Here is a 22284-nt window from a genome sequence, read left to right on the forward strand (position 1 = left end):
GCTATGGTAACACCTCCTATGGTAACACCTCCTATGGTAACACCTCCTATGGTAACACCTCCTATGGTAACACCTCCTGTGGTAACACCTCCTATGGTAACACCTCCTATGGTAACACCTCCTATGGCTATGGTAACACCTCCTATGGTAACACCACCTATGGTAACACCTCCTATGGTAACACCTCCTATGGTAACACCTCCTGTGGTAACACCTCCTATGGTAACACCTCCTATGGTAACACCTCATATGGCTATGGTAACACCTCCTATGGTAACATCTCCTATGGTAACACCTCCTATGGTAACATCTCCTATGGTAACACCTCCTATGGCTATGGTAACACCTCCTATGGTAACACCTCCTATGATAACACCTCCTATGGTAACACCTCCTATGGTAACACCTCCTATGGCTATGGTAACACCTCCTATGGTAACACCTCCTATGGTAACACCTCCTATGAATACCCTCTTCATAATGCATTATATGTGCATTCATCTGCATAATACGCAATGCAAAATAACCTGTTAGCTCCTATGTCATGCATCATAATAATGCATTAAGCAGATGTATTTATCATTCATTATGTATTGTGTCTTCTTTGTGTTGTCTTTCTCTTCATATTGTGGTGGTAGTGTGTGTTCCTTGATGCGCTCTGGGTCTCTCTGGATACTGGAGACAGACCACCACGCAACTCACTGTGGAAAAAGAGACATGGTTTAACCAAAAACACTATTCATTTACACCCACAACACATCACACGCGCACAAAGTCAAACGTTTGACAACTTACCCTTTTAGCGTGGCACTGCATTGTGCAACCTGGGAGGAGTCATCTAGAAATTGAACAAAATAGGAAAATATATTATATTCTCCTACAGTTCTGAAGGTGACTTGATTGAATAAAGTATGAATATAATAATGTGTCAGAGGAAACCTTTTCCTCACAGCATGTAAAGAAAGTGGAAGAGTTATGTTTTTACCGTTGTTCTGAGTGTTGTTCTGAGTGATGTTGATGTTACCTCCTACTTCCTTATTGCTGATCACTGGGGCACATAGACTGCTTCCACCCTCAGCTGTGAGGGAAGACTGGGGATTGTAGGCTGGGAAGACTGGGGATTGTCGGTCTGGGGGGACTGGGGATTGTAGACTGGGGAGACTGGGGATTGTAGGCTGGGGAGACTGGGGATTGTAGGCTGGGGAGACTGGGGATTGTAGGCTGGGGATTGTAGGCTGGGGAGACTGGGGATTGTAGGCCAGGAAGACTAGGAGAGACAATGAGAGATAGAGGTAACACTGGCCTCTATGTCCTCAACCTGGTACTACAACACAAGGCAATACTGACTTGAACCATTTCAGGGAAATTGGTCTCACCTTTGTTGAAAGAGCGTTTCTCCACTGTTGCCCTCTGCTTTCCTCCCTTCAGTGTACTCCTTTTTTCTTCCCAAAGACAAACTTCTCTTTTTGGAGAAAGCGGTAATGTCCCTCTCCTCTCTCCTCCCTTTGGAGCAATTGCTCCCCATCTCTTTCTCTCAAGTCTCAATCTACAGAACATGAGTGAACTCATGAAAACATATTTTTGTATTCTTCAGAAGTCCAAATGTCTAAAACGCCAAATGTGTACTGAACCTTACCAAATTAAAGACAATTGCTGTTACCTAGAAAACAGTTAGAAATATATTTTACTATTTTATGTATTTCAAATCCATTCGAGTTTGATAAATTGTCAATAACACTTGACTTTCTGTTCCACCACATCAGTAGCACCTAAATATTTGGTTCAAGAAAGATTTATTTCAGAAGTTAATCCAAAACAAACATAATATATTGTAATTATTGAAAGAAGATCCTTATCTTTCTGGTAATAGACATTTACTGCGGCGTCACAGTCATGTCGTCCGAGTTTGGCTGGTGTAGGTTGTTATTGTAAATTAGAATTTGTTCTTAACTGACTTGCCTAGTTAAATAAAGGTTCAATAAAAATAAATGTTATTGTGTGAGAGAGAGAGAGAGAGAGAGAGAGAGAGAGAGAGAGAGAGAGAGAGAGAGAGAGAGAGAGAGAGAGAGAGAGAGAGAGAGAGAGAGAGAGAGAGAGAGAGAGAGAGAGAGAGAGAGAGAGAGAGAGAGAGAGGAGAGAGAGAGAGAGAGAGAGACAGAGAGACAGAGAGAGAGAGAGAGAGAGAGAGAGAGAGAGAGAGAGAGAGAGAGAGAGACAGACAGACAGACAGACAGACAGACAGACAGACAGACAGACAGACAGACAGACAGACAGACAGACAGACAGACAGACAGACAGACAGACAGACAGACAGACAGACAGTGAATGAAAATGAAAGAGAATGAGAACCCCTCCCATCCTGCCAGATGTTTATCTTAGTCTCAGAGCACAGTAGGACTGTAAGCAAACAATCTCTACAAAGGCCCCAACAGTACAGAGTTCCAGATGGCTCATTGTTTGGCTAGTGCACTTTTTTATATTCTATTTGATGTATTTTAAGTGTGCAGATATTAGTTATCTGGGTAGAAAATACTGTTCCTTTTCCAACATTCACTGTTTTTCTAAGTATACAAAACACATTTCCTCAGTATTCCCCTAACTGCTGATAAACAGGATGCTGCTTATTTCCTGTTCCAACAACACCTACTCTCCTCTCAACCCCAGACTGTCGCCATGCAATTTCTTTCCCCAAAAGCTCTCTTACATAGGCAGTATTCACATTTCCTCTACCTCAAGATCTAATTAACATTTCAATTCCTGATCAAATTATAGTTGTGTCACATTTTCCCACAGCACGCACTCGCTCACTAAAGTAAAAAAAACTGAACAAACACATCGCCTTCCCCATGGCTCAGTTGGTAGAGCATGGTGTTTACAACGCCAGCATGGTGTGTTATACATACTGGCCTTCCCCGTGGCTCAGTTGGTAGAGCATGGTGTTTACAACACCAGCATGGTGTGTTATACATACTGGCCTTCCCCGTGGCTCAGTTGGTAGAGCATGGTGTTTACAACACCAGCATGGTGTGTTATACATACTGGCCTTCCCCGTGGCTCAGTTGGTAGAGCATGGTGTTTACAACACCAGCATGGTGTGTTATACATACTGGCCTTCCCCGTGGCTCAGTTGGTAGAGCATGGTGTTTACAACACCAGCATGGTGGGTTATACATACTGGCCTTCCCCGTGGCTCAGTTGGTAGAGCATGGTGTTTACAACGCCAGCATGGTGTGTTATACATACTGGCCTTCCCCGTGGCTCAGTTGGTAGAGCATGGTGTTTACAACACCAGCATGGTGTGTTATACATACTGGCCTTCCCCGTGGCTCAGTTGGTAGAGCATGGTGTTTACAACACCAGCATGGTGTGTTATACTGGCCTTCCCCGTGGCTCAGTTGGTAGAGCATGGTGTTTACAACGCCAGCATGGTGTGTTATACATACTGGCCTTCCCCGTGGCTCAGTTGGTAGAGCATGGTGTTTACAACGCCAGCATGGTGTGTTATACATACTGGCCTTACCTGTGGCTCAGTTGGTAGAGCATGGTGTTTACAACACCAGCATGGTGTGTTATACTGGCCTTCCCCGTGGCTCAGTTGGTAGAGCATGGTGTTTACAACACCAGCATGGTGTGTTATACATACTGGCCTTCCCCGTGGCTCAGTTGGTAGAGCATGGTGTTTACAACGCCAGCATGGTGTGTTATACATACTGGCCTTCCCCATGGCTCAGTTGGTAGAGCATGGTGTTTACAACACCAGCATGGTGTGTTATACATACTGGCCTTCCCCGTGGCTCAGTTGGTAGAGCATGGTGTTTACAACGCCAGCATGGTGTGTTATACATACTGGCCTTCCCCGTGGCTCAGTTGGTAGAGCATGGTGTTTACAACGCCAGCATGGTGTGTTATACATACTGGCCCTTCCCCGTGGCTCAGTTGGTAGAGCATGGTGTTTACAACGCCAGCATGGTGTGTTATACATACTGGCCTTCCCCGTGGCTCAGTTGGTAGAGCATGGTGTTTACAACACCAGCATGGTGTGTTATACATACTGGCCTTCCCCGTGGCTCAGTTGGTAGAGCATGGTGTTTACAACACCAGCATGGTGTGTTATACATACTGGCCTTCCCCGTGGCTCAGTTGGTAGAGCATGGTGTTTACAACGCCAGCATGGTGTGTTATATATACTGGCCTTCCCCGTGGCTCAGTTGGTAGAGCATGGTGTTTACAACGCCAGCATGGTGTGTTATACATACTGGCCTTCCCCGTGGCTCAGTTGGTAGAGCATGGTGTTTACAACACCAGCATGGTGTGTTATACTGGCTTTCCCTGTGGCTCAGTTGGTAGAGCATGGTGTTTACAACACCAGCATGGTGTGTTATACTGGCCTTCCCCGTGGCTCAGTTGGTAGAGCATGGTGTTTACAACGCCAGCATGGTGTGTTATACATACTGGCCTTCCCCGTGGCTCAGTTGGTAGAGCATGGTGTTTACAACGCCAGCATGGTGTGTTATATATACTGGCCTTCCCCGTGCCTCAGTTGGTAGAGCATGGTGTTTACAACACCAGCATGGTGTGTTATACTGGCCTTCCCCATGGCTCAGTTGGTAGAGCATGGTGTTTACAACGCCAGCATGGTGTGTTATATATACTGGCCTTCCCCGTGGCTCAGTTGGTAGAGCATGGTGTTTACAACACCAGCATGGTGTGTTATACATACTGGCCTTCCCCGTGGCTCAGTTGGTAGAGCATGGTGTTTACAACGCCAGCATGGTGTGTTATACATACTGGCCTTCCCCGTGGCTCAGTTGGTAGAGCATGGTGTTTACAACACCAGCATGGTGTGTTATACTGGCTTTCCCTGTGGCTCAGTTGGTAGAGCATGGTGTTTACAACACCAGCATGGTGTGTTATACTGGCCTTCCCCGTGGCTCAGTTGGTAGAGCATGGTGTTTACAACGCCAGCATGGTGTGTTATACATACTGGCCTTCCCCGTGGCTCAGTTGGTAGAGCATGGTGTTTACAACACCAGCATGGTGTGTTATACATACTGGCCCTTCCCCGTGGCTCAGTTGGTAGAGCATGGTGTTTACAACACCAGCATGGTGTGTTATACATACTGGCCTTCCCCGTGGCTCAGTTGGTAGAGCATGGTGTTTACAACGCCAGCATGGTGTGTTATATATACTGGCCTTCCCCGTGCCTCAGTTGGTAGAGCATGGTGTTTACAACACCAGCATGGTGTGTTATACATACTGGCCTTCCCCGTGGCTCAGTTGGTAGAGCATGGTGTTTACAACACCAGCATGGTGTGTTATACATACTGGCCTTCCCCGTGGCTCAGTTGGTAGAGCATGGTGTTTACAACGCCAGCATGGTGTGTTATACATACTGGCCTTCCCCGTGGCTCAGTTGGTAGAGCATGGTGTTTACAACACCAGCATGGTGTGTTATACTGGCTTTCCCTGTGGCTCAGTTGGTAGAGCATGGTGTTTACAACACCAGCATGGTGTGTTATATATACTGGCCCTTCCCTGTGGCTCAGTTGGTAGAGCATGGTGTTTACAACACCAGCATGGTGGGTTATACATACTGGCCTTCCCCGTGGCTCAGTTGGTAGAGCATGGTGTTTACAACGCCAGCATGGTGTGTTATACATACTGGCCTTCCCCGTGGCTCAGTTGGTAGAGCATGGTGTTTACAACACCAGCATGGTGTGTTATATATACTGGTCTTCCCCGTGGCTCAGTTGGTAGAGCATGGTGTTTACAACGCCAGCATGGTGGGTTATACATACTGGCCTTCCCCGTGGCTCAGTTGGTAGAGCATGGTGTTTACAACGCCAGCATGGTGTGTTATACATACTGGCCTTCCCCGTGGCTCAGTTGGTAGAGCATGGTGTTTACAACACCAGCATGGTGGGTTATACATACTGGCCTTCCCCGTGGCTCAGTTGGTAGAGCATGGTGTTTACAACGCCAGCATGGTGTGTTATACATACTGGCCTTCCCCGTGGTTCAGTTGGTAGAGCATGGTGTTTACAACGCCAGCATGGTGTGTTATACATACTGGCCTTCCCCGTGGCTCAGTTGGTAGAGCATGGTGTTTACAACGCCAGCATGGTGTGTTATATATACTGGCCTTCCCCGTGGCTCAGTTGGTAGAGCATGGTGTTTACAACGCCAGCATGGTGTGTTATACATACTGGCCTTCCCCGTGGCTCAGTTGGTAGAGCATGGTGTTTACAACACCAGCATGGTGTGTTATACTGGCTTTCCCTGTGGCTCAGTTGGTAGAGCATGGTGTTTACAACACCAGCATGGTGTGTTATACTGGCCTTCCCCGTGGCTCAGTTGGTAGAGCATGGTGTTTACAACGCCAGCATGGTGTGTTATACATACTGGCCTTCCCCGTGGCTCAGTTGGTAGAGCATGGTGTTTACAACGCCAGCATGGTGTGTTATATATACTGGCCTTCCCCGTGCCTCAGTTGGTAGAGCATGGTGTTTACAACACCAGCATGGTGTGTTATACATACTGGCCTTCCCCGTGGCTCAGTTGGTAGAGCATGGTGTTTACAACGCCAGCATGGTGTGTTATACATACTGGCCTTCCCCGTGGCTCAGTTGGTAGAGCATGGTGTTTACAACGCCAGCATGGTGGGTTATACATACTGGCCTTCCCCGTGGCTCAGTTGGTAGAGCATGGTGTTTACAACGCCAGCATGGTGTTTACAACGCCAGGGTTGCAATTTTCAAGTGTCTGCCTCAGATGATGAAAATAACTACCAAGATCTCCTTGATCCAATTTTAATTTGTATTATTTATTATTTAACCTTTATTTAACTACGCAAGTCAGTTAAGAACAAAGTGTTATTTACAATGACAGCCTACCAAAAGGCAAAAGGCTCCTGTGGGGACGGGGGCCTGGGATTTAAAAAATAAAATAAATACAATATAAATATAGGACAAAACACACTTCACAAAAAGAGAGACAACACAACACTACATAAAGAGAGACCTAAGACAATAACATAGCAAGGCAGCAACACATGACAACACAACATGAAAACAAAAAGGGTTCTTCTATGGGGACAGCGGAAGAATCCTTTTAGGTTCTAGATAGCACCTTTTTTCCTGAGAGTAGACCTATATTGCCGTGGTTTTCTGTAAAAATAAATACAACAGGCCCTCTGGTGAATCTAGCAAGACAGCGAATCATTGCATCACCGACTAAGTATGAATATAATGAATATTTATGACTTGCACCGTTATGCAATTATTAAGAGACTAGATACAAAGAGCTAATCCTGGCAACCAATGTTCTAGCATTCATTAATGGAGGCAAGCAGATCAGAGATGTCAAGGTGGCATCCAATAATATGCTACAGTATGTGTACTGTATAGTGTACATAACAACTACCAATAGACCTTCTAAATTATAAGCATTTGGTCAATCAAATAATTACTCTGTAAAATGAGGAATGCAGTTACTCTATTTAACTAATTGGATGAAAGAATTGACACTCAAACAATTACAGTGTACTGTACATTAAATACATTATACATTACAGAATTACACAGAGTATATGACTATCACCAATAGGCTTAAACAATGTGGTAACACATGTCTTCAGTTCAGAATAGTCTCTAAGAGAAAACACAATGTGTGTCTGATACACACGAGCTTGGTAGCAAGTTCTCAAAGGTTGAACAAATTCACTGTCCTTTTAACCAAATTCAAGCAGAAACTCACGCCCAACCTGAATGAAGACTTCTTTGCACTTTGCTAGTTATAACAAAAGGCAGGAAAACAGCCAGATTCGAATCTAATCAACTCAATGTAAGTAACGTTAGCTAGCAATCTAAATCCAAAAACAGCTTAAATTATTTATTCCTATTTAACAATATTTTAGAAGGCTTACATCAGCCTGCCTAGTCAGCTAGCCAGACAGTTATGTTTAGCCAACGTTAGCTAGCTAGCTAATTGTTTTTGTAGCTTTCATTTTGTATGTAACGTTAGCTTGCACTTAAATGGAATCTCTTGAGGAGATGTTATTTTATCTTTCCAACCAGGCAAAGTACTATGAAGGCACCAATGATCTCGACAAGAAGCACAACATTCGTAGGGGTCAGAAATTCACTATTCAAGGAAGGCACCAGTTCGCTTCTATTACATGACTGGAAGGATTTAGCTATGAACAACCATTTTTCAAAAACCATTAACCCTCTAGGTAGTTGGTCATCTAGAAGTTGCTAGCTATACATTTGTCATCTTGAGGTATCTAGCTATAAGTTAACTCAGATCAATCAAATTGACAGGTCTAAGCATTTTTTTTATTGAACCTTTATTTAAACTAGACAAGTCAGTGAACTAGGCAAGTCAGTTAAAATACCAAATTCTTATTTACAATGACGGCCTAGGAACAGTGGGTTAACTGCCTTGTTCAGGGGCAGAATGACAGATGTTTACCTTGTCAGCTCGGGGATTCAATCCACCAACCTTTCGGTTACTGGCCCAATGCTCTAACCAGTGCAGGACATTAAGCACATGGAGGAGATAATCCAGACCTTCTCAGAACCATTGTCTCCAAGCTGCCTTCAAAGCTCAGGGAGAAGTGGAGATCAGCTGTGTGGGATTTTCAGGATCAACACAGCAGAGGAACAAAGTCTGAAGACTTTGTGGAGAAGCAGGCCTGAATTGCATTGGATCCAGTATTCTTTTAAACCTTTAATTATATTCATAAGTATATAGAGTTTTTTTTTTAACACAATATACTTGCAGTGAAGCAGCTCAACAACTACATCATATTGGTCATCTAACAGACTCCCATCCAGAGCGACACACAGAGGCACGTTGACAGATCTCCCACAGGGTCAAAAACGGGGACCCGAACCAGCCATCCATTAGCAACTGGCCCAAGCTCCCAACCGCCAGGCCACCAGCCCTCCAAGATCCCCCCCCCCACAGTTCCCCAAGAGCTGCCCCTCAACCATCCAAGACCCACCCACAGCCCCCCCAAAGAAAAATAAAATACTATATATATATATATATTCCATTCCCCACCCCAAGATCTCCACCCCCTCATTCACCAACAACCAACAAAATGAACAAAAGAGAAAAAATAGAAAGACAAAGGAAAACAGAAAACCACCAGGCAAAAAACAAAAGACATCCAGGACAACAACAATCACAACAGCAGTCAAACTGAATATGTTGTGCATGTATGGCACTATTTACATGTGTGTGTGTGTGTCTGTGTTTGTGCACATGTGTGCATTTGAATGAGAGTGTGTATATATACATGTGTACAAACACCTGCACGGCATCAGCCTCAGACAAACCAACATTAGCTGTAACAACACTGCCCCTCAGTGTCATTCAAACTGGCTTTTTGTTATGTTTATTTTGACTTTATTTTTTATACTTTTATCTTTGACCGTCATTCTATCCCGGTACCCTGCAACTCCACTCTCATTTGTCTCAGCTTCCCTCAGCCCATCCCACCTATCTCTGCAGGCCAGCCTCTTCGGATTTCTACGCAACATATATCTTTCAATGATGATGTGATGTTTAACATTGTCACGCCCTGACCTGAGAGAGCCTTTTTATGTCTCTATTTAGGTTTGGTCAGGGTGTGATTTGGGTGGGCATTCTATGTCTGTATTTCTATGTTGGGGGATTGCTTTGTTTCGGCCGGGTATGGCTCCCAATCAGGAACAGCTGTACATCGTTGTTGCTGATTGGGAGTCATACTTAGGCAGCATGTTTTTCCTTTGGGTTTTGTGGGTAGATGTTTTCTGTTTAGTGTGTTAGGATACCTGACAGGACTGGTTGGCTGTCGTCTGTTTTTCTTTGTGAAGTGCCTTTTTCATCTAAAATAAAAGATGAACAAATTCCACGCTGCACCTTGGTCTACTACTTCAGACAGCCGTTACAGGGATGCTGCACCTTGGTCTACTACTTCAGACAGCCGTTACAAACATACCATTTCTATCGAATATAATCTACAGAATGCGTATTGAAGATAAATACTTTTACGAGGAGTATTAGTAATTGACTGACCCGGTCTCTCCAGATCTCCTAACAGTACTATTTCTAGGCTCAATTTTAGATCAATGCTGTACATTTTCAGCCATTCCGGAACCTGAGACCAGAAACAGGCTACCTGAGGGCAATACCAAAATAAATGGTCTATTGAATATGTAGTCTCACAACAAAATCTGCAGAGCTTTGATGATTGATTTGATGATATGCCCCAAATATTCAACATTTTGTTGGTAGCAAGAATTCTAAATAATAATTTCAGCTCAAACCATGAAGTCTTGAATCTTGCGTCGTTTTATATATCAACTCCTACACCTTGTACCATGGAATCGGTACATCAAAAATCTCTTCCCAACTATTTTGCAATCTGTATGGCACAACATCCTGGTCCTCAAATGAAACTGGTATACTTTCCTATTTATGCTATTTTTATTCCTCCGCCAGTTTTGATCCTTTATATTGGTCAGACAGACCAGTTCCCTACATCCTCCCACTGGCACCTGCCTCCTCCATTTTTGGGGGTAATGCTGTAATCAATTGGTTGTAATCTTGGATTGAACAGACCTTCCCAAACAATTCTGATAACTCTATGAAGGACATAACTCTACCATTCCAATTTACAATATAATTTAAAAACAGAATACCCTTTTCAAACATCTTTCCCATAAATACAAGTATTTTATCAACCAGCACATTTGAGTTCAGCCATAATATTTGTTTTATCTTTTCAGGGGTGATGACATTGAAATTGTATCCAGCTCTGTAATGCTCGTTTGAAAAAGAGATACTTTGAAAAAAGTATAATTCTCAATTCATCTAAAATGAGACATGGCAATCTGCAAAAAGGCAAAAAGGCCATTTTTAAACAATGGATGAGCTTTTCTTAGTAATCTACTGGAGAACCATTTAGGGTTCAAGTAAAACTGTTGAATAAGTGAAGCTTTTAGAGAGAGGTTTAGTGCTTTTATATTTAATCATCTCGACCCACCCAAATCATATTCATTATATAGATAGTCACGCTTTATTTTGTCTGGTTTAGCATCCCAGATAAAGAAAATATTTTTTGCTCATTGGATTTGAAAAACAAATCATCAGGAGTAGCAGGGGCATAAACCGAGATAAGACTAAGGAGTTAATCAGGGCATTTTTCCATAAATAGACAAGTATTTACCTCTCCATGGTTGCAGGATCTAATCTATTTATTTTTTCTGGTCATGTGACATTAACCTTGTTTATAGTGTTCTCTGCATGTTTGTTACAGATGATGTCTACTCTCTGCAGAATCACATGCTCTGTTGATGTAAAAAATAATAATTGTACCTTTATTTAACAAGGCAAGTCAGTTAAGAACAAATTCTTATTTACAATGACGGCCTAGGAACAGTGGGTTAACTGCCTTGTTCAGGGGCATAACAACATATTTTTACCTTGTCTGCTTGGGGATTCAATCTAGCAACCTTTCAGTTACTGGCCCAACACTCTAACCACTAGGCTACCTGCCACCCCTCCACTCTAACCACTAGGCTACCTGCCACCCCTCCACTCTAACCACTAGGCTACCTGCAGCCCCTCCACTCTAACAACTAGGCTACCTGCCACCCCTCCACTCTAACCACTAGGCTACCTGCCACCCCTCCACTCTAACCACTAGGCTACCTGCTGTCCCTCCACTCTAACCACTAGACTACCTGCCACCCCCTCCACTCTAACCACTAGGCTACCAGCCACCCCCTCCACTCTAACCACTAGGCTACCTGCCACCCCCTCCACTCTAACCACTAGACTACCTGCCACCCCTCCACTCTAACCACTAGACTACCTGCCACCCCTCCACTCTAACCACTAGACTACCTGCCACCCCTCCACTGTAACCACTAGACTACCTGCCACCCCCAACACTCTAACCACTAGACTACCTGCCACCCCTCCACTCTAACCACTAGACTACCTGCCACCCCCTCCACTCTAACCACTAGGCTACCTGCCACCCCTCCACTCTAACCACTAGACTACCTGCCACCCCTCCACTCTAACCACTAGACTACCTGTCTCCCCTCCACTCTAACCACTAGACTACCTGCCACCCCTCCACTCTAACCACTAGGCTACCTGCCACCCCTCCACTCTAACCACTAGGCTACCTGCCACCCCCTCCACTCTAACCACTAGACTACCTGCCACCCCTCCACTCTAACCACTAGGCTACCTGCCACCCCCTCCACTCTAACCACTAGGCTACCTGCCACCCCTCCACTCTAACCACTAGGCTACCTGCCACCCCTCCACTCTAACCACTAGGCTACCTGCCACCCCCTCCACTCTAACCACTAGGCTACCTGCCACCCCTCCACTCTAACCACTAGGCTACCTGCCACCCCCAACACTCTAACCACTAGGCTACCTGCCACCCCCTCCACTCTAACCACTAGGCTACCTGCCACCCCCTCCACTCTAACCAATAGGCTACCTGCCACCCCTCCACTCTAACCACTAGGCTACCTGCCACCCCCAACACTCTAACCACTAGGCTACCTGCCACCCCCTCCACTCTAACCACTAGGCTACCTGCCACCCCTCCACTGTAACCACTAGACTACCTGCCACCACTCCACTCTAACCACTAGACTACCTGTCTCCCCTCCACTCTAACCACTAGACTACCTGCCACCCCTCCACTCTAACCACTAGGCTACCTGCCACCCCTCCACACTAACCACTAGGCTACCTGCCACCCCCTCCACTCTAACCACTAGACTACCTGCCACCCCTCCACTCTAACCACTAGGGTACCTGCCACCCCCTCCACTCTAACCACTAGACTACCTGCCACCCCTCCACTCTAACCACTAGGCTACCTGCCACCCCTCCACTCTAACCACTAGGCTACCTGCCACCCCCTCCACTCTAACCACTAGGCTACCTGCCACCCCTCCACTCTAACCACTAGACTACCTGCCACCCCTCCACTCTAACCACTAGGCTACCTGCCACCCCTCCACTCTAACCACTAGGCTACCTGCCACCCCTCCACTCTAACCACTAGGCTACCTGCCACCCCCTCCACTCTAACCACTAGGCTACCTGCCAACCCTCCACTCTAACCACTAGGCTACCTGCCACCCCTCCACTCTAACCACTAGGCTACCTTCCACCCCTCCACTCTAACCACTAGGCTACCTGCCACCGCTCCACTCTAACCACTAGGCTACCTGCCACCCCTCCACTCTAACCACTAGGCTACCTGCCACCCCTCCACTCTAACCACTAGGCTACCTGCCGCCCCTCCACTCTAACCACTAGGCTACCTGCCGCCCCTCCACTCTAACCACTAGGCTACCTGCCACCCCTCCACTCTAACCACTAGGCTACCTGCCACCCCCTCCACTCTAACCACTAGGCTACCTGCCACCCCTCCACTCTAACCACTAGACTACCTGCCACCCCCTCCACTCTAACCACTAGGCTACCTGCCACCCCTCCACTCTAACCACTAGACTACCTGCCACCCCCTCCACTCTAACCACTAGGCTACCTGCCACCCCTCCACTCTAACCACTAGACTACCTGCCACCCCTCCACTCTAACCACTAGACTACCTGCCACCCCCTCCACTCTAACCACTAGACTACCTGCCACCCCCAACACTCTAACCACTAGGCTACCTGCCACCCCTCCACTCTAACCACTAGACTACCTGCCACCGCTCCACTCTAACCACTAGACTACCTGCCACCGCCAACACTCTAACCACTACACTACCTGCCACCCCTCCACTCTAACCACTAGGCTACCTGCCACCCCCTCCACTCTAACCACTAGGCTACCTGCCACCCCTCCACTCTAACCACTAGGCTACCTGCCACCCCCTCCACTCTAACCACTAGGCTACCTGCCACCCCTCCACTCTAACCACTAGACTACCTGCCACCCCCTCCACTCTAACCACTAGGCTACCTGCCACCCCTCCACTCTAACCACTAGACTACCTGCCACCCCCTCCACTCTAACCACTAGGCTACCTGCCACCCCTCCACTCTAACCACTAGACTACCTGCCACCCCTCCACTCTAACCACTAGACTACCTGCCACCCCTCCACTCTAACCACTAGACTACCTGCCACCCCCTCCACTCTAACCACTAGGCTACCTGCCACCCCTCCACTCTAACCACTAGACTACCTGCCACCCCTCCACTCTAACCACTAGACTACCTGCCACCCCCTCCACTCTAACCACTAGACTACCTGCCACCCCCAACACTCTAACCACTAGGCTACCTGCCACCCCTCCACTCTAACCACTAGACTACCTGCCACCGCTCCACTCTAACCACTAGACTACCTGCCACCCCCAACACTCTAACCACTACACTACCTGCCACCCCTCCACTCTAACCACTAGGCTACCTGCCACCCCCTCCACTCTAACCACTAGGCTACCTGCCACCCCTCCACTCTAACCACTAGGCTACCTGCCACCCCCTCCACTCTAACCACTAGGCTACCTGCCACCCCTCCACTCTAACCACTAGACTACCTGCCACCCCCTCCACTCTAACCACTAGGCTACCTGCCACCCCTCCACTCTAACCACTAGACTACCTGCCACCCCCTCCACTCTAACCACTAGGCTACCTGCCACCCCTCCACTCTAACCACTAGACTACCTGCCACCCCTCCACTCTAACCACTAGACTACCTGCCACCCCCTCCACTCTAACCACTAGACTACCTGCCACCCCCAACACTCTAACCACTAGGCTACCTGCCACCCCTCCACTCTAACCACTAGACTACCTGCCACCGCTCCACTCTAACCACTAGACTACCTGCCACCCCCAACACTCTAACCACTAGACTACCTGCCACCCCCTCCACTCTAACCACTAGACTACCTGCCACCCCCAACACTCTAACCACTAGGCTACCTGCCACCCCTCCACTCTAACCACTAGACTACCTGCCACCACACCACTCTAACCACTAGACTACCTGCCACCCCCAACACTCTAACCACTACACTACCTGCCACCCCTCCACTCTAACCACTAGGCTACCTGCCACCCCCTCCACTCTAACCACTAGGCTACCTGCCACCCCTCCACTCTAACCACTAGGCTACCTGCCACCCCCTCCACTCTAACCACTAGGCTACCTGCCACCCCTCCACTCTAACCACTAGACTACCTGCCACCCCCTCCACTCTAACCACTAGGCTACCTGCCACCCCTCCACTCTAACCACTAGACTACCTGCCACCCCCTCCACTCTAACCACTAGGCTACCTGCCACCCCTCCACTCTAACCACTAGGTTACCTGCCACCCCCTCCACTCTAACCACTAGGCTACCTGCCACCCCTCCACTCTAACCACTAGGCTACCTGCCACCCCTCCACTCTAACCACTAGGCTACCTTCCACCCCTCCACTCTAACCACTAGGCTACCTGCCACCGCTCCACTCTAACCACTAGGCTACCTGCCACCCCTCCACTCTAACCACTAGGCTACCTGCCACCCCTCCACTCTAACCACTAAGCTACCTGCCGCCCCTCCACTCTAACCACTAGGCTACCTGCCGCCCCTCCACTCTAACCACTAGGCTACCTGCCACCCCTCCACTCTAACCACTAGGCTACCTGCCACCCCCAACACTCTAACCACTAGGCTACCTGCCACCCCTCCACTCTAACCACTAGGCTACCTGCCACCATGCCCCCATCTGCCGAACCATAAATATTTTGTTGTATATTTTGTAACTGTAAGTGTTAACTCTTGAAACAGGGACTTCCTGGAACCATAAAGCAGTGATTGTGGTGTCTTTATGCTCATGGTCAGATTTCACTGTTCTAATATCATCATTTTTTACTAACATACATTTATAATGAGTAGTTAACATTATGTTTTACTAACCTACATTTATAATGAGTAATTAACATTATGTTTTACTAACCTACATTTATAATGAGTAATTAACATTATGTTTTACTAACATACATTTATAATGAGTAATTAACATTATGTTTTACTAACCTACATTTATAATGAGTAATTAACATTGTGTTTTACTAGCCTACATTTATAATGAGTAATTAACATTATGTTTTACTAACCTACATTTATAATGAGTAATTAACATTGTGTTTTACTAACCTACATTTATAATGAGTAATTAACATTATGTTTTACTAACCTACATTTATAATGAGTAATTAACATTATGTTTTACTAACCTACATTTATAATGAGTAATTAACATTGTGTTTTATTAACCTACATTTATAATGAGTAATTAACATTATGTTTTACTAACCTACATTTATAATGAGTAATTAACATTATGTTTTACTAGCCTATATTTATAATGAGTAATTAACATTATGTTTTACTAACCTACATTTATAATGAGTAATTAACATTATGTTTTACTAACCTACATTTATAATGAGTAATTAACATTATGTTTTACTAACCTACATTTATAATGAGTAATTAACATTATGTTTTACTAACCTACATTTATAATGAGTAATTAACATTATGTTTTACTAACCTACATTTATAATGAGTAATTAACATTATGTTTTACTAACCTACATTTATAATGAGTCATTAACATTATGTTTTACTAACCTACATTTATAATGAGTAATTAACATTATGTTTTACTAACCTACATTTATAATGAGTAATTAACATTATGTTTTACTAACCTACATTTATAATGAGTAATTAACATTATGTTTTACTAACCTACATTTATAATGAGTAATTAACATTATGTTTTACTAACCTACATTTATAATGAGTAATTAACATTATGTTTTACTAACCTACATTTATAATGAGTAATTAACATTATGTTTTACTAGCCTATATTTATAATGAGTAATTAACATTATGTTTTACTAACCTACATTTATAATGAGTAATTAACATTATGTTTTACTAACCTACATTTATAATGAGTAATTAACATTATGTTTTACTAACCTACATTTATAATGAGTAATTAACATTATGTTTTACTAACCTACATTTATAATGAGTAATTAACATTATGTTTTACTAACCTACATTTATAATGAGTAATTAACATTATGTTTTACTAACCTACATTTATAATGAGTAATTAACATTATGTTTTACTAACCTACATTTATAATGAGTAATTAACATTATGTTTTACTAACCTACATTTATAATGAGTAATTAACATTATGTTTTACTAACCTACATTTATAATGAGTAATTAACATTATGTTTTACTAACCTACATTTATAATGAGTAATTAACATTATGTTTTACTAACCTACATTTATAATGAGTAATTAACATTATGTTTAACTAACCTACATTTATAATGAGTAATTAACATTATGTTTTACTAACATACATTTATAATGAGTAATTAACATTATGTTTTACTAACATACATTTATAATGAGTAATTAACATTATGTTTTACTAACCTACATTTATAATGAGTAATTAACATTATGTTTTACTAACCTACATTTATAATGAGTAATTAACATTATGTTTTACTAACCTACATTTATAATGAGTAATTAACATTATGTTTAACTAACCTACATTTATAATGAGTAATTAACATTATGTTTTACTAACATACATTTATAATGAGTAATTAACATTGTTTATTCATTATTGTCATGACTTCCGCCGAAGTCGGTCCCTCTCCTTGTTCGGCGGTCGACGTCACCGGCCTTCTAGCCATCACTGATCCACTTTTCATTTTCCATTGGTTTTGTCTTGTCTTCCATCACACCTGGTTCCAATCCCATCAATGACATGTTGTGTATTTAACCCTCTGTTTCCCCTCATGTCCTTGTCGGAGATTGTTTGTTGTATGTAATGGTGCATTTATGCTCTGGTGTGCGACGGGTTTTCTACCCACTTCCTTTATTTTGTATATGTTGGTTTTTGGAATTTGCGAGCACTTATTAAACGATTCCGTTTATACCAAGTTCGTTCTCCTGCGCCTGACTTCCCTGCCACCAACACGCACGCTTTACAATATGTTTCACTAACATACATTTATAATGAGTAATTAACATTGTGTTTTATTCATTATGTGTTTTCTTTCCAGTACACATGATATTTTGCCACAGACACTCCATTTGATTACTTGATCGTAAGTGGTATTATGTCAAATGCAGAAAAGGTATTAATTTAGAATTTACAGATTCTCGAAATGAGCAATTGGAAATGCATTGTGACTGTTCTCGTCCTTCAGCCTGATATACCTGGTCTGAGGAGATGGTGGTGTGTGGTCCTTCAGCCTGGTCTGAGGAGATGGTGGTGTGTGGTCCTTCAGCCTGGTCTGAGGAGATGGGGGTGTCTGGTTCTTCAGCCTGGTCTGAGGAGATGGTGGTGTCTGGTCCTTCAGCCTGGTCTGAGGAGATGGTGGTGTCTGGTCCTTCAGCCTGGTCTGAGGAGATGGTGGTGTCTGGTCCTTCAGCCTGGTCTGAGGAGATGGTGGTGTCTGGTCCTTCAGCCTGGTCTGAGGAGATGGTGGTGTCTGGTCCTTCAGCCTGGTCTGAGGAGATGGTGGTGTCTGGTCCTTCTGGGGAACCTGGAGCTGGACAGGTACAATCTGTTATTTGAATAAAAGTCAATGTCTTTGGAAGATTATCCCAAGTGATATTTAATTTTGAAGTGTTGGTACTTTTTTCTGAAAATATCCAGGCATGGCAGAAGGCTTGTCCACTGGATAGACTAAGGCAAGGCTTTGTTAAGGGGGATCTCCAGCATAGATTATGAATTTAACGGAAAAAGGAGACGTGGAAGTCACCCATGTCAGTGTCATGTCATGAAGTTGGTCATTTCTGATAACGAAACCATTTGGAAAATATGACATTATGTCCTGTTCCCAAATGTACTAGTTAAAGGTTTTAGACTACAGTATGTTATACTGTAACTAAAATGGTTTTAGACTACAGTATGTTATAACTACAACTAAAATGGTGTCATGATTTTTACAAACAGCATCAAATATACACTACATGACCAAATGTATGTGGACACCTGCTCACCGACCATCTCATTCCAAAGTCAAGGGCATTAATATGGAGTTGGTCCCCCCTTTGGTGCTATAACAGCCGCCACTCTTCTGGGAAGGCTTTCCACTAGATGTTGGAACATTGCTGCGGGGACTTGATTCCATTCAGCCACAAGAGCATTAGGAAGGTCGGGCACTGATGTTGGGTGATTAGGCCCTGGCTCGCAGTTGACGTTCCAATTCATCCCAAAGGTGTTCAACGGGGTTGAGGTCAGGGCTCTGTGAAGGACAGTCAATTTCTTCCACACCAATCTCGACAAACAATTTCTGTATGGACCTCGCTTTGTGCACAGGGACATTGTCAATCAGAAATAGGAATGGGCCTTCCCCAAAATGTTGCCACAGTTGCCAGCACAGAATCATCTAGAATGTAATTGTATGTTGTAGCGTTACGATTTCCCTTCACTGGAACTAAGGGGACTAGCCCGAACCATGGAAAAACAGCCCCAGACCATTATTCCTCCTCCACCAAACTTTACAGTTGGCAGTATACGTTGGGGCAGGTAGTGTTCTCCTGGCATCCGCCAATCCCAGACGTGACAGTCGGACTGCCACATGGTGAAGCGTGATTCATTACTCCAGAAAACGCGCTTCAGCACTTGGCTGCCCGTTCTGTGAGTTTGTGTGGCCTACCACTTCACGCTTGAGCCGTTGTTTCTCCAAGATGTTTCCACTTCACAATAACTGCATTTACAGTTGACCAGGGAATCTCTAGCAGGGCAGAAATGTGATGAACTGACTTTGTGGAAAGGTGGCATCCTATGACGGTGCCACGTTGAAAATCACTGAGCTCTTCAGTAAGGCCTTTCTACTGCCAATGTTTGTCTATGGAGATTACATGGCTGTGTGCTCAATTTTATAGACCTGTCAGCAGCAGGTGTCTGAAATTGCTGAATCCACAAATTTGAAGGGGTGTCTACATACTTTTGTATATCTAGTGTGTGTGTATTTATATATATACACTAGATATACACTAGATATAGACTAGATATACAAAAGTATGTAGAACTGCGCATGTGCAGGCCGTCAAACCAAAGACACATACATTTATACTAACTAGACACAGACGCACATGTCATGGAGACGTTGGTTTGCTGAACTGATGGTAGAAACACACCGTCGGGTCTAACGGTCGTCTCACACCGAACTGTGCATGTGCAGGCCGTCAAACCAAAGACACTCCTTCGATATAAAGTCGTTTTTGACTAAAATAATAACGTGTCAGTTTGTCTCTTTCACGAAGTTGGAGTAATAACATGTTCAAATACTTAAGACATTGGCTCGAATCTAGCTTTTGCCTTTAGATTTAGAGAAAATGTACAACTAAGGAGGAATTTTTCACTTCTGACTTCTCAATCCCCAAATCACAACATCGGTCTACTTCCTACAGTCTGCTTCCCAAGCGGTCCCAGTAGACTCGGGATGTTGGTCTCTGGGTTTAGGAATTCTGTTATGTCATTTCCTCATGAAGTTGAAAGTAAGTTTGTGGGCTAATGCACGTACGAAAGGGATGTTGAAACTCTGGCGCACATTTCTCGGCAACATTAGAAGTCGGGTAAAAGTATTGATTTGAAGGAAAGACGAGCAGACTGGTAAGTCTAGAAGCTACTTACACACTATTATAAAGTTAGGTCGTAGTCAGACATTTAATAGTCAAGAGTAGGTTTGATCTATGATCTCTTATCACCATGGGTGTAGTGCTGAGGAGCGCGAGGGAGCACTTTCAATTTGAGAATACAATAAACATTATTCTGATCAATTCTAAATAAATTATATTTAATTACCAGGTAAATGGTAACGTTACTGTTACAAAAAAATACTGATTTCTAATAAGATTTTAGCACGGTTAGCTTAAGCTGAATAGTCAGAAAAAATTGGAGGATGGATTTTATACATCTTCTAAAACAGGGCTCTCCGATCCTGTTCCTGGAGAGATACCATCCTTTAGGTTTTCATTCCTATTCAAAACTAGTCACCTGATTCAAATAATGAGTTGGTTTATAAGATAAATCAGGTTAGTTACAGCTGTGGTTGTAGTGAGACCCTACCGGAGGGTAGCGCTCCAGGAACAAGGTTGGAGTGAGACCCTACCGGAGGGTAGCGCTCCAGGAACAGGGTTGGAGTGAGACCCTACCGGAGGGTAGCGCTCCAGGAACAGAGTTGGAGTAAAACCCTACCGGAGGGTAGCGCTACAGAAACAGGGTTGGAGTGTAACCCTACCGGAGGGTAGCGCTCCAGGAACAGGGTTGTAGTGAAACCCTACCGGAGGGTAGCGCTCCAGGAACAGGGTTGTAGTGTAACCCTACCGGAGGGTAGCGCTCCAGGAACAGGGTTGTAGTGTAACCCTACCAGGTTTAGACTGGTCATCTATGATATGTAGGTTATATACAGTACATTCTCTGTCCTGCTACTGGTAGGACTATAACATTATGTTGATCTGAACAGGTTTAGACTGGTCATCTATGATATGTAGGTTATATACAGTACATTCTCTGTCCTGCTACTGGTAGGACTATAACATTATGTGAACTGATCTGAACAGGTTTAGGCTGGTCATCTATGATATGTAGGTTATGTACAGTACATTCTCTGTCCTGCTACTGGTAGGACTATAACATTATGTTGATCTGAACAGGTTTAGACTGGTCATCTATGATATGTAGGTTATATACAGTACATTCTCTGTCCTGCTACTGGTAGGACCAGGGACGGAAATCCCGGGGGGGACGGGGGACACACGACAATGCATCACAATGGTTTGATCCACTGCCAGTTCCTTAGCTTGCTAGGTAACAGAGAGGTCGTATCTATTGTCTGAAAGGCACTCAATGCACGTAACTGACGTGAGGTTAATCCAGTCAATCGCGCACACACACTAGCTGATTATGCAGAGCTAGCGCGCAAATATTAACTATTAAGCTAGCTAGTACCTATTCCATTTATGTGGCGTCGTCAAAGATGGAATCTGCATGCAGATGATGTAAGTTAGTGCTTCAAAGTCCCTGTGATAAGGTTAGCGATAAACTGAAATCCAAACTGAACAGAACTACACTCTCTTCTACCATTGTCTTAAATATATTTAATGCTCTCGTTGCAAAAGCTAAATTGTCACAAGTTAACTTTTATTTATTTATTTTATTTCACCTTTATTT

At 44.3% G+C, this 22284-nt stretch overlaps 1 long non-coding RNA gene across 1 annotated transcript; it reads right to left on the reverse strand.

Moving 5' to 3' along the window:
* Window positions 1–205: 205 nt before the first annotated feature.
* On the reverse strand, window positions 206–2025 carry LOC145875754 (uncharacterized). Its single transcript, XR_014391323.1, has 3 exons — window positions 986–2025; window positions 796–838; window positions 206–701 (listed from the first exon to the last, which is right to left on the reverse strand). It is a non-coding gene; the product is annotated as an uncharacterized LOC145875754 (long non-coding RNA).
* Window positions 2026–22284: the final 20259 nt, after the last annotated feature.

This window comes from Salmo salar, unplaced genomic scaffold (genome assembly GCF_965601325.2).
Source record: "Salmo salar unplaced genomic scaffold, fSalSal1 ptg000335l, whole genome shotgun sequence".
In the NCBI taxonomy this organism is placed as follows: Eukaryota; Metazoa; Chordata; class Actinopteri; order Salmoniformes; family Salmonidae; genus Salmo; species Salmo salar.